The 10,416-nt window shown below is 37.5% G+C and overlaps 1 long non-coding RNA gene across 1 annotated transcript in view; it reads left to right on the top strand.

Moving 5' to 3' along the window:
• Window positions 1-10,168, top strand: part of LOC116094398 — a 25,735-nt gene extending 15,567 nt beyond the window's left edge. The window contains exon 4 of the long non-coding RNA XR_004120085.1: window positions 9,991-10,168. This is a non-coding gene — a long non-coding RNA (uncharacterized LOC116094398). The remainder of the gene's footprint in view (window positions 1-9,990) is intronic.
• Window positions 10,169-10,416: the final 248 nt, after the last annotated feature.

Below are 10,416 nucleotides of genomic sequence, written 5' to 3'. Positions count from 1 at the left end.
TCTCTCCTTACCAACCCAGAGCATCAGCCTCTGCATGTGCATCTCATCCAACTGTCTCTCCTTACCAATCCAGAGCATCAGCCTCTGCATGTGCATCTCATCCGACTGTCTCTCCTTACCAACCCAGAGCATCAGCCTCTGCATCTGCATCTCACCCGACTGTCTCTCTTTACCAACCCAGAGCATCAGCCTCTGCATCTGCATCTCACCCGACTGTCTCTCTTTACCAACCAACATCTGTATCTTCACCTCATATGGCAAAGTCACATGAAGAAATATAAGTAAACACTTCTATTTGCCAGTTTTGGGGGTACAATGTCTATTATGCAATCCAGGCTATCCTCAAAATCATGAAAACCTACATACTTTTGGCTAAGTGCTCTTATAATTATGAAGCACTATAGCTAGCAGAAATCTAACTTCATTGTATGAAGTTTTAAATGTTTGTGATTTGCAAACTTCATATACATATTACTCAAATATGATCATATCTACCCCTCCATATTTTTCTGTCCCCCAGCATGTCACCCTCTCAAATTATTGTCTACTTCACCACTTCATACACACACACATACATACATGTAACTAAAACTATATAATTGTATATAAAGTCTATCTATATATATGTATACACATATATGTATGTGTATACACATATATACATATGTATGTATATGCATATATATACACATGTATATATGTATATGCATATATATATGCTAAGTCCAGTTAGTACTATTTTCATGTGCATGGATGTGGAGTGTAAAATCTAGCAGTGAGAACACTTTCAAGGAGCACCCTTTTCCAGGCAGCTACCAACTGTCAGTAAGTTCCCATAAGGGCTCAGACCTTGAGTAGCTCCTTTTAGGCTTAGACTTATCCATGGCTACAAGACCAGACCCTGGGAGTTGAGGAGTGCCTTAGCTAGGGCATGGGCTAATGACTCTGGTACTAATTAAAATCCTTTTATTTGCTTCTAACTCTCACATTGGTGGAGGCATCACAGGTTGCTGCTCTCTTGTAGCTCTTACCTAAATGAAGAATCTTCTCTTTATAGTGTGCCCTCTATGGGAATATTTCTAATCTTTTACCTGGCTCACTTTTCTGAAATATAATTTGAACATGACACCCTTATTATTGAGGTCCTACAGTGTAAAGTTCTGGAGACCTTCATGGTCTGGACATAACTCATCTTTCAAAGCTGCCTTGACTATATGTGTAAGAAACTATTGTTTGTTTCTCAGGTTCCCAGTCTTCAGGCTTGGCCTCTTCCCACCTTTCATTCAATAGGGTATATTCTTGTCAAATAATTTATTTAACTACACTTCAGGGTAGTTTGAATAATCTAGTTAAAAAGTAGCTAATATGCACCTATCATATTGCTTTACCGTCCTATATTTTCTTTCATTTCCCATATAATTAAAATTTATTGGTCAGAGATTTTTAATCTGCCCATTATCTCCCTAATAGGTGCTACAGGAACCAGCACATAGTAGATATGCATTGAATATTTGCTATATAGACTCTGGAAATATATTTAAAATATATTCTCAGTTAAATAACATAATTTTATTATACAGAAAAATTTATAAAAAGAGAAGAACAATTCTATTTAAAAATCTATTGATGTAATGAAATATTGAGGCTAATGAAAAATTACAGATCAGATTCTAGAAATTTTCATGAGCATATTTTAAAATTTTTTATAAAGTTGTATGTTATTTTAAGTTCATTTTCTAGATCAATAACTTTATAACCATAAGCTGAAAATTTGTTTAAACTTTTATTAATTTTTATCAATATTATTGCATGCTACAAAAATATGTAAAAGAAGTATAAAGTCTTTATTAAAATTCCAGGTTGGAATTTCACAGTTGTATCTGTTTCAGAGTGGATTACAGTAAGTGATGTTTACATCAGTGAAGTGAAAGACACCATTAAGGAGGCCAATTCAGTTGTGGATTGGCTTTGTTTTAGATGGGAAGAAAGCACATCCTAGCTAGCCTGAGTAGGTTTTATAGGCAGTGAAGCCTTTGGGACCCCATAGATGAGAAAGCATAACTGTTTCCCCAGTGCCTCACTGATGGGAAAGCATTCCTGTGTAAACCAACATTGCAGTAACTGATGACAGTGACCGCAGGAACCAAACAGCAACCTCCACTGTTTACCCACTCTGTTTCCATACCCTTCCAAGGATGGGGGTTGTTCTTATTTGGAATCATTGAGTAGTTGGCTCCCTTCCCATCAAAGATCCAGCTAGGTTAGTTAATGAGAAAGTCATCTTTTGCTGTCAATAATACTCTATTAGAATTACAATTGTCCAGTGGCCTCTAACATAACAGTCCATAAGGTCAAAGACAAGGAGTGATGCTTTTTAGTACTCTCCCATTAGTTAAAACAGACAGGGAGGCAGGGATTTGAGAGGAAATCAGGTATATTTTGCATCATACTCCAAAATCATGGCTAGGTAAGATAACACATTTAACCAGAAAGGGAAACAATCATGTTTCACAGGGGAGAGAGAACCTGTAAGGACCACCTACAGCAGACAGGCATGGTCCCTGGTCGAGTTATGGAGCCACCCATCCATCTCAACATTTTTAACCCAGAAATGTTCCTGTCCAAAGGAAAGACAGGGACAAAAACAAAATGGAGCAGAGACTGAAGGAAAGACCATCTGGGGACCACCCCACCAGGTTCTGCCAGCAACTGACCAATGCAGATTTGCATGCTTGCAGCAAACCATCAGATCTCTCAATGGGGAGCTAGCTGAAGGACTAGAGGAGCAGAGGGGGACTGCAACCCCATAGGAACAACAGGGTTGGCTGGAGAGACTACCCAGTGCTCCCAGAGACTAGACCACGAACCAATGAGTGTACAGAGAGGGATCCTGATACCTGTGTAGCAGAGGATTGCCTTATATGACATCAGTGGGAGGGGAGGCCCTTGGTCCTGTGGAGTTTTGATGGACCAGTGTTGGGGGAGGGTGGAGTGGAAGGGATGAAGAGCCTGTGTAGGAACACCTTCATAGAGGCAAAGGGGAGCGGGAAGTGGGTGGATGCGGGGGGTGGGGGGTTGTGGAGAGATAACCTGGAAGGGGGATATCATTTGAGAATTTGAGTTATGAACAAATGGAATGAATAATTTAGAAAATTAGTCTAATTATGCACTTGACACTATAACATTTATACATTGCATACATCTCAGCAGGAAGGTTCATTTAGCACTACCCAGTCTAAAGTTTGTTTTTCCTCAGGGATGAGAACTTAAGAGTTATCCTTTCCCAAGTACTTATTCCTAAAATGTACACGGTGTGCATCAGTAAACGGAATCAGCAGGATAAATCTACACATTTGCCTTTATGTATAGAAGTTACAATCAATAATAATTACACAAAAGCAAAAAAGAAACAAGTTAGCATCTTATAAAACATCCTGATTTGTAAAGAAGATAAATGCTAGTTTAAATAAAAAGTTAACTACACCTATTAAAACTAATAAGTATATTGTTTGAACAGTAGAGTATTAACTTACCAACTTAATCTAATCAAATCAACAACCAACTTAATCTAATGAGACTGTAAATTTGAGGCAATACATTAAAACCAAAGAAAATATCATGAAATGGAGTATAAAGTAAAAATTGCAAACTATGAGAGTCAAACAACAAAGAACAAAGAAAAAAACCCAAGTGGGAAACAAACTGCTCAAGAGAAGTACAAGAGATTTTCATGATGTAAAAGACTGGCTGCCTCAAGTCTCGTGGAACTTTACTCCAAAAGAGGTACCATGTAGAACTGAAGTATTTAGGACAGATATGTATTCAATAAATGTTTTGAAAATGTAATTTTGGGGGTGTTTCTAAGCCCCTTTCCCTCCCAAATGCCTGTTCTAGCCCATTTTAGTTCCTGAATAAATATAGAGACTTGATATCTTTATTAGCTAACTTCATGCACTAATACCTAGGTAGATTCTAATCCATTCCAACTCTACTAGGTTGTGACTACCCACGCAAATGTCCTGTTACATCCTGTGGTTGGCTCGGTTCATGTGTGTTGTTATGGCAACTTTCTCATTGTGATCTCATGGTGAATCCTCCTGACGTCCCCACGTGGCGTCCCCCCAGTGGCGCCGCCACGTGGCTTCTCCAGAACTTTTCCTCCTTGTGATCTTTCTCTGCTCTTGGTTCTATTTTGGAACCTCATTACTCGGCTAGGAAATCAGACCCCATGTCTTCTGCCCAGCTAACTGGCTGATCAGCTCTTTTAACCAATCAGAGACGATGTATTTTTTTTTTTTAACACAACATAGAAACCATTGATGCTTGACTGCAACTAGATGTCTAGGCACAGATATTAAGATCTGAGTACATAGTGCACAAAACTATCCCCCAACAATGTTTTGTTTTCTAAAAGTTCATGCATATGTGATTCAGATAGTTATGCATAAGACATCATTCACAGAAAATTAAGACATTAAAACCATTTCTGTATTGAAATAAATCATAATAACATTTTAAAATCAGAAATGGATAGGATTTTGCCCTGGAAGTTACTATTTGTGTAGATTGTAGAATGTCAAGTCATTGTTTCTGTAAAAAAAACAAATGTAGAGGAAAGAAAACAAACTCTAGTTTGAAACTGTAAATATACCAATGAGATTTTCAAAAGTAAAGAAAATAAAAAAAAAATGGTCTCCTATATCAAAAAGACAGTGTAAGAAGGACGGAGGAAAATTGGAAATAATAGAGGCAGTGAGAAGAGTATGGAAGACAGGAAGAATAAAAGGACCCAAACATCGTTTTACCTCCTCTATGATTTAAAAGCCAGGGCCTCTGCCTAACAATTGAAATTGTGTTTGAAATGGAAGTCATAATTTTGATCTGTGATTAGTAAAAACATACTGTTAGCTTACAGGCGTTTCCATTCGGCTAACCTCAGGGACTTATACTTACATCATCACCTGCCACCAGCCAGGTGCAGGCTTGTGCAGCAGCTGGATAAAAAGACCCTCCCTCCCTCTCTCCCTCTCTGTCTCTGTCTCTGTCTCTGTCTCTCTGCCTGTATCTGTCTGTCTCTGTCTCTCTGTCTCTCTGTCTCTGTCCCTCTCTTTCTGTCTCTCTCTTTCTCCCTGTCTCTCTCTGTCTCTCTCTCTCTCCCTCCCTGTCTTTCTCTTTCTGCCTCTCTCCCCCTACGTGGTCCTGGATGGTCTCTCTCCCATTTTCTGTCCTCTGTGCCTCATCCAATTCTCTGCCACCATGGTTCTGCTCCTGTCTGTCTCCCGGTCTACATCTCTACTTGTCTCTGCCTCTACCCCTTTCCAGGTCCTCACTCCCCTCTTTCCCCCAAATAAAATCCCCTTTATACCAGGTATGACATAATTACTCAAGTTCACACCTAGGCAAGGGTCCACTTTTGCTGCATTATATTTCACAACACATGTATTTATCACAAAAACAAACGTAAAGATAAAATATGAGTGTTATTTAAATGATTATATTTTGAGATAATGACTTTGGTACTTTGCTCTTATCCAATTAAAACATGTAAACAAATGTTTTGTTCTCGGGGACATCTAATAATTCATGTTGTTTGGCAATGTCATCAGTTTTTTGTTCTGTTTTATGAGTATTAGATACTGCTTCCTTAAGGTAATTATACTATAAGTAAATGATTCACCTTTCCCTGCCTTTATAAACTCAATCAATCATTTTTCTTCTCTATCTGCCTCCACCTATTTTTGTTTCATTAGGAGCAACTTCAATTCAAACTTTTTACCTCAGATTTTCGAGTGGGGTTTGAATCATTTTAACATAGTATAGCAGTGGCAAAAAAAAACAACAATGACAGTTATCCCCAACTTCTCATGTGTGTGGGGGGCGGGTGGGTGGATGTGTGTGTGCTCATACATGTGTGAATATGTCATCTTTTGGGCTTTATTCTTTTCTGATCATGCTGACAAAGAACTTGTAAACTGTTTTCCCTCATTGTTTTTGAAATCCATGCTTGTAAATTTCCATACATGTTTTCTGAAATCTCAATGTCAACAGTGAAAATTTTACATGCATTTGTCATCCTGTCTCACAGAGCAGGAGAAAATTTGAGTCACTCAGTGTTTACATTGTGGACTTGATTTATAGGAACATGATCTTTTTTGTACTAGCATACTATCAAAAAGTGTCCATGCATAGCTACAGTGTGCCATAGTTTTGCCTTTTCTTTAAAAATGTATTGGTGGTTTTATTGTTTAGATGGTCCGTACACATAGTGTTGAAATTCAATCGCATGTCTTGTATGAGAGGGTTATAGGTCTTTTTCTGAGAAAATGAATACTTTGGATCAAGCTACATTCACAATTAAGTCATAAGAGTGCTAAATGCAGTGTTAAAAAAATATCATCAGTGTATTTCATGAGATGTCTTTAAAGAAAAGTGGTCAAAAATCAAGGTCAAAATGAGTGAGCTGAGGAGCATATTGTGACCAGACTTCCAAATGAATCGAACATATTTCCCATAGGACGGAGTTCAATCTTCTCAAATTCAGTGGTCTCAAAGACTTTAGAGAGAAAAGTAACCACAAGAGGGAAAAGTTCATCAAATAGCAAGCATAAAATTAACCTCTTCTGACTGTGCTGAGGACCTGAGTTTCTTACCACTTAGTTTTCATTGTGCTGCGTTAAGAAATCAACATTATCATATTGATGTGGGTGTAAAACCAAGAGGTTTTTATTTCATTTTGCATTGTCACACATTGATTAAAAAACTATAGCCCTTTTGGTAGTGGGGGTCCAGGTCAGTTGGTATTTTGGACCGATGTTTGTGTGTATCTAGGTGTTCTTCTGGGACTCTAAGAGAACTCAAGGCAACTATAATGGCAGTTTTTGAAATATATTGTAAAATAATAAAAGATAACAATGAAAATTTAAAAAAAAACGTGCAGTATCCAAACATGCATGTAACAAAGAAATCGTACATTATCTGGGCAAAGCCCAAGATTCACAAACAATAACCAATTCAGTGAGAAAGAAATAAAGAGGCCTGTAGGCAGCTATTAGCAAGAATAAACTCCACAGTCATCAATTTTACATAAATACAGTGAAATAATTGATGATCTGTACTCCAAGTAAAGGCTCAGCATTCTGCCAAAGAAAAGCATTTTGCTGTGGTGATCTTTGTTTCTTAAGTGTGTAAAATAAACCAGTTATTGCTTCTTGGACCACAGGCACCTCAGGCACGTTATGACATTTTTCAGAAATCCAAATAACCGTAAGGTATTATAAGAAGGTATGGGCAGAATCTCACATTAGGCAAATGGAAACAATGACTGGAGACATGGAACCAAACACTAAATATTTATAAAGGTAAGGTAATCCTAAAACAGAAAACAGATCATGTTAAATCAAGAGGAGAACAAAGCAGACAAGAAGAAACATCAGAAGTTTCAGCATGAAGTTTCCAAATACCCTTAAATTTCTTGTATTATTTATGCTAATGCCAGCCTTTGTGTACCCACGGAAATTCTAATTCATCAATGTTCTTAACAACCTGACTTTGTAAGGCCTTTATTTTGTAACTGAAAAGACTTATGTTCCTAACATCAGCCATACATCTCTCCTTAGTGGCTCCAGAAATACTCCCAACTCCTGCTGCTCCCAGTGCCTGTGGCTCATGTACTATATTTTGTCTACCCAAACACTCTAGATACATCTTCCTGTGACTGTATGTCCCTTTTGTTTCTACTTTGTCTCTATTCTCCCAACCAAGGCTTGTGATTTATTTTTCTTTGCATCATATATTTCTTTTCTACAATTTTAATATAAAATAGTTATCTTTAATTTTCAGAAAATTAAAATTCACTTCCATCAGTGCTGTTTCCAGTGATCTTGAGTTGGTCAAGGAATGGTATAATGCTAACAATCAAAAGTTATTTTATGGGAAATTTTTAAAAAATAAAAATTTTTAAAAAATAAAATAAAAATAAAAAATAAAACTGTATTTTCTAACACAAATATTATAGTTTCCCACTTCTCTTGGTCTCTAGAACACAATTTTCCTCTACTTTCTGGTTGCCTCTGCTGTGCTGTCTGTGTGTGTGTGTGTGTGTGTGTGTGTGTGTGTGTGTGTGTGGTGTTGGTTTTGTTTTGTATTTTAAATGCTTTTCATGGCAAACACTAAGGACTGTAAATGATTCAATGATGTTTCTTATCTTTGGTAAAATAACTGTTGTCTACAAATAAATCCACCTGTGCTTGCTCTCCTTTTTAGGACTAAAGAAATATTCCCAGTCATATCATTCAAGCTACCCCTGGTTCCTTATTGAAAACACAGTGGATGCTTAGCTACTCCTAAACACAAACTGAATGCAAAATTAGGAAATTGGGTTACAATCCCTACTGTACTATTTCATAGGATTCCCTGGGGTGCAATTTTAAGGCTTGCCATCACCCGAGGAAACTTTGCACAGGTTCCTTGTAATTTTAGGTAACTTTAACTCACGTATGTTATTATGTGAAACTCATCGTGCCTGGATAGTCTACCCAAAGAGCCCTGAAGCCTAGGTGCCTGCTGGGAAGAAGCATCCTTCTTCAGGATGTAATTGTGCTCTACATTGGGGTGCAAGCTCTCTTCTTTACACTCTTTGGCAGTTTCCCACTCACTCCCCTAATGTTTTCCCCCTGGTGGTTCTAAACACAAGCTCATGAGACATCAGGCATCCAGGAGATGAACTTTATTGATCAAAGAATGACAGGAGGAAGAATTCTTACAATAAAACTGATTTGATCTTTTAGGTAATTCACCTAACATTTGCAGGCTAATAATGCCTTGCCAGTATCTTCGCGATATGTATTTGTATGCTTTACTATAACAGGAGCTAGGAACATGGTTTCACTCTCTGTAAATACTGACTCAACTATCACCCCATGGTTGTGTCTAAACTAGATCTCTTCCACTCTGTACTTGTTCTCTAAATAAGGCCTCACATGCATATTTTATTTTCTCTGTTTATCAGCAACATCACAGAACTGTTTTATTTTTAAAATATAAGAAAATCAGAATTAAGTAATGTAACTCTATTGATTTTGGAGATCTATGCTTTTAGAATAATGTTCTTCCCAACCTTTGAAGGAAACTATCAAAATAACAATGGCTGTTTGTACATTAATGGTAACTTTGTACTTATTATTGAAGTCATATGAATATGGTCCCCAAAAATAGGGTATTTTTATGTTGCTATTGTTCTTAAACTTTTCCAAGTAATAACACTGAGCCTTGACTTGTGTGCATCAGTATGTGCATGTCTGTGTGTCGTGTGTGTGTGTGTTCGTGTTCCTGTCTTCAAATTGTTTTTCTTATTAATGCTTTTAATTTTTCCCTTCATTACCTAATGGCTTGAGCTATGACTTCTAATGCCTTTTTGACTATAAATGAATGTTAATAATGAGTATTTATGAATGTTCTAGGTCCTGGATAAAATATTTTAAACTTTTCACCTACATTATGTTAGCTGTGGAATTGTTCATTTGCTTTGCCGTGGTAAGAATTTTTTTTAGTAATTATTTTGAATTCTCAGGAAAATCATAGATCTCAGTTGTCTTTGATGACTTTCTCCTTTCTCTACATTGAAGATGTAAGATTTCCAGAGAGCACTCATTTGTTTGAGAATTTACGGACTGTTCCGTTAGAAAAATACACCCATTAATACTTTCTGTGAGTGGGTATGCAAGGGTAATGGTTTAGCTTGGTGAAGGCTCTTTATGCCAGAGAGCCTACCCACAAAATTTCTGAACAGTTCCTTTGACTTAAGAGTAATCACAGGATGTTAGTCACTTGAGTGACTAAATCAGGGAAGAATGTCTAGAAAAATGGCAGAGAACAAGGGTATTTTAGGTCCTCTTTATTTTTATCTCCCATGGGTGGTCCTGGGGATTTTATCTGATGGTGAACTGGCTCTTTCTTATTAGGTATATGTTGTCTTTGCTATTTGATGCACAGTGCTCAGGAGTTTGGAGAATGACTACAGAGTTGGAGTCTGAGCTATGGACCTACGTGAAAAAGCAGTGGATCCAGAGCTTGGGCAACATGGGAACAAGAAGAATGGTAACCTGTGCTTCCCATCGGCTCAATAAGGGTTCATCCTTAAGTGTGGGTGGCTCAGCAGCAGCTGTTTCCAGAAGGCATCTATTAGTCATGACTGGTTGCTTGAATTGTGGTTGAAGGTTGCAGATGTTCTCTGTGGAGCGGGTTCACTGTGTCCACATTGATCAATACTAAGGAGATATGCAGTATGAAAAATACAAACAATCTCCATGTGCCATGGGTGTTATGGAAGTCCTCAAAGGTAAATACTGCCAAGATCCTCTAAAGAACCCATTATTGGAGGCCATCATGATACCTACTATATGGCTAAGTATTAAGAAC

Source organism: Mastomys coucha, unplaced genomic scaffold (genome assembly GCF_008632895.1).
Source record: "Mastomys coucha isolate ucsf_1 unplaced genomic scaffold, UCSF_Mcou_1 pScaffold16, whole genome shotgun sequence".
NCBI lineage: Eukaryota > Metazoa > Chordata > Mammalia > Rodentia > Muridae > Mastomys > Mastomys coucha.
This window is presented reverse-complemented; position numbering and strand designations above follow the sequence as displayed.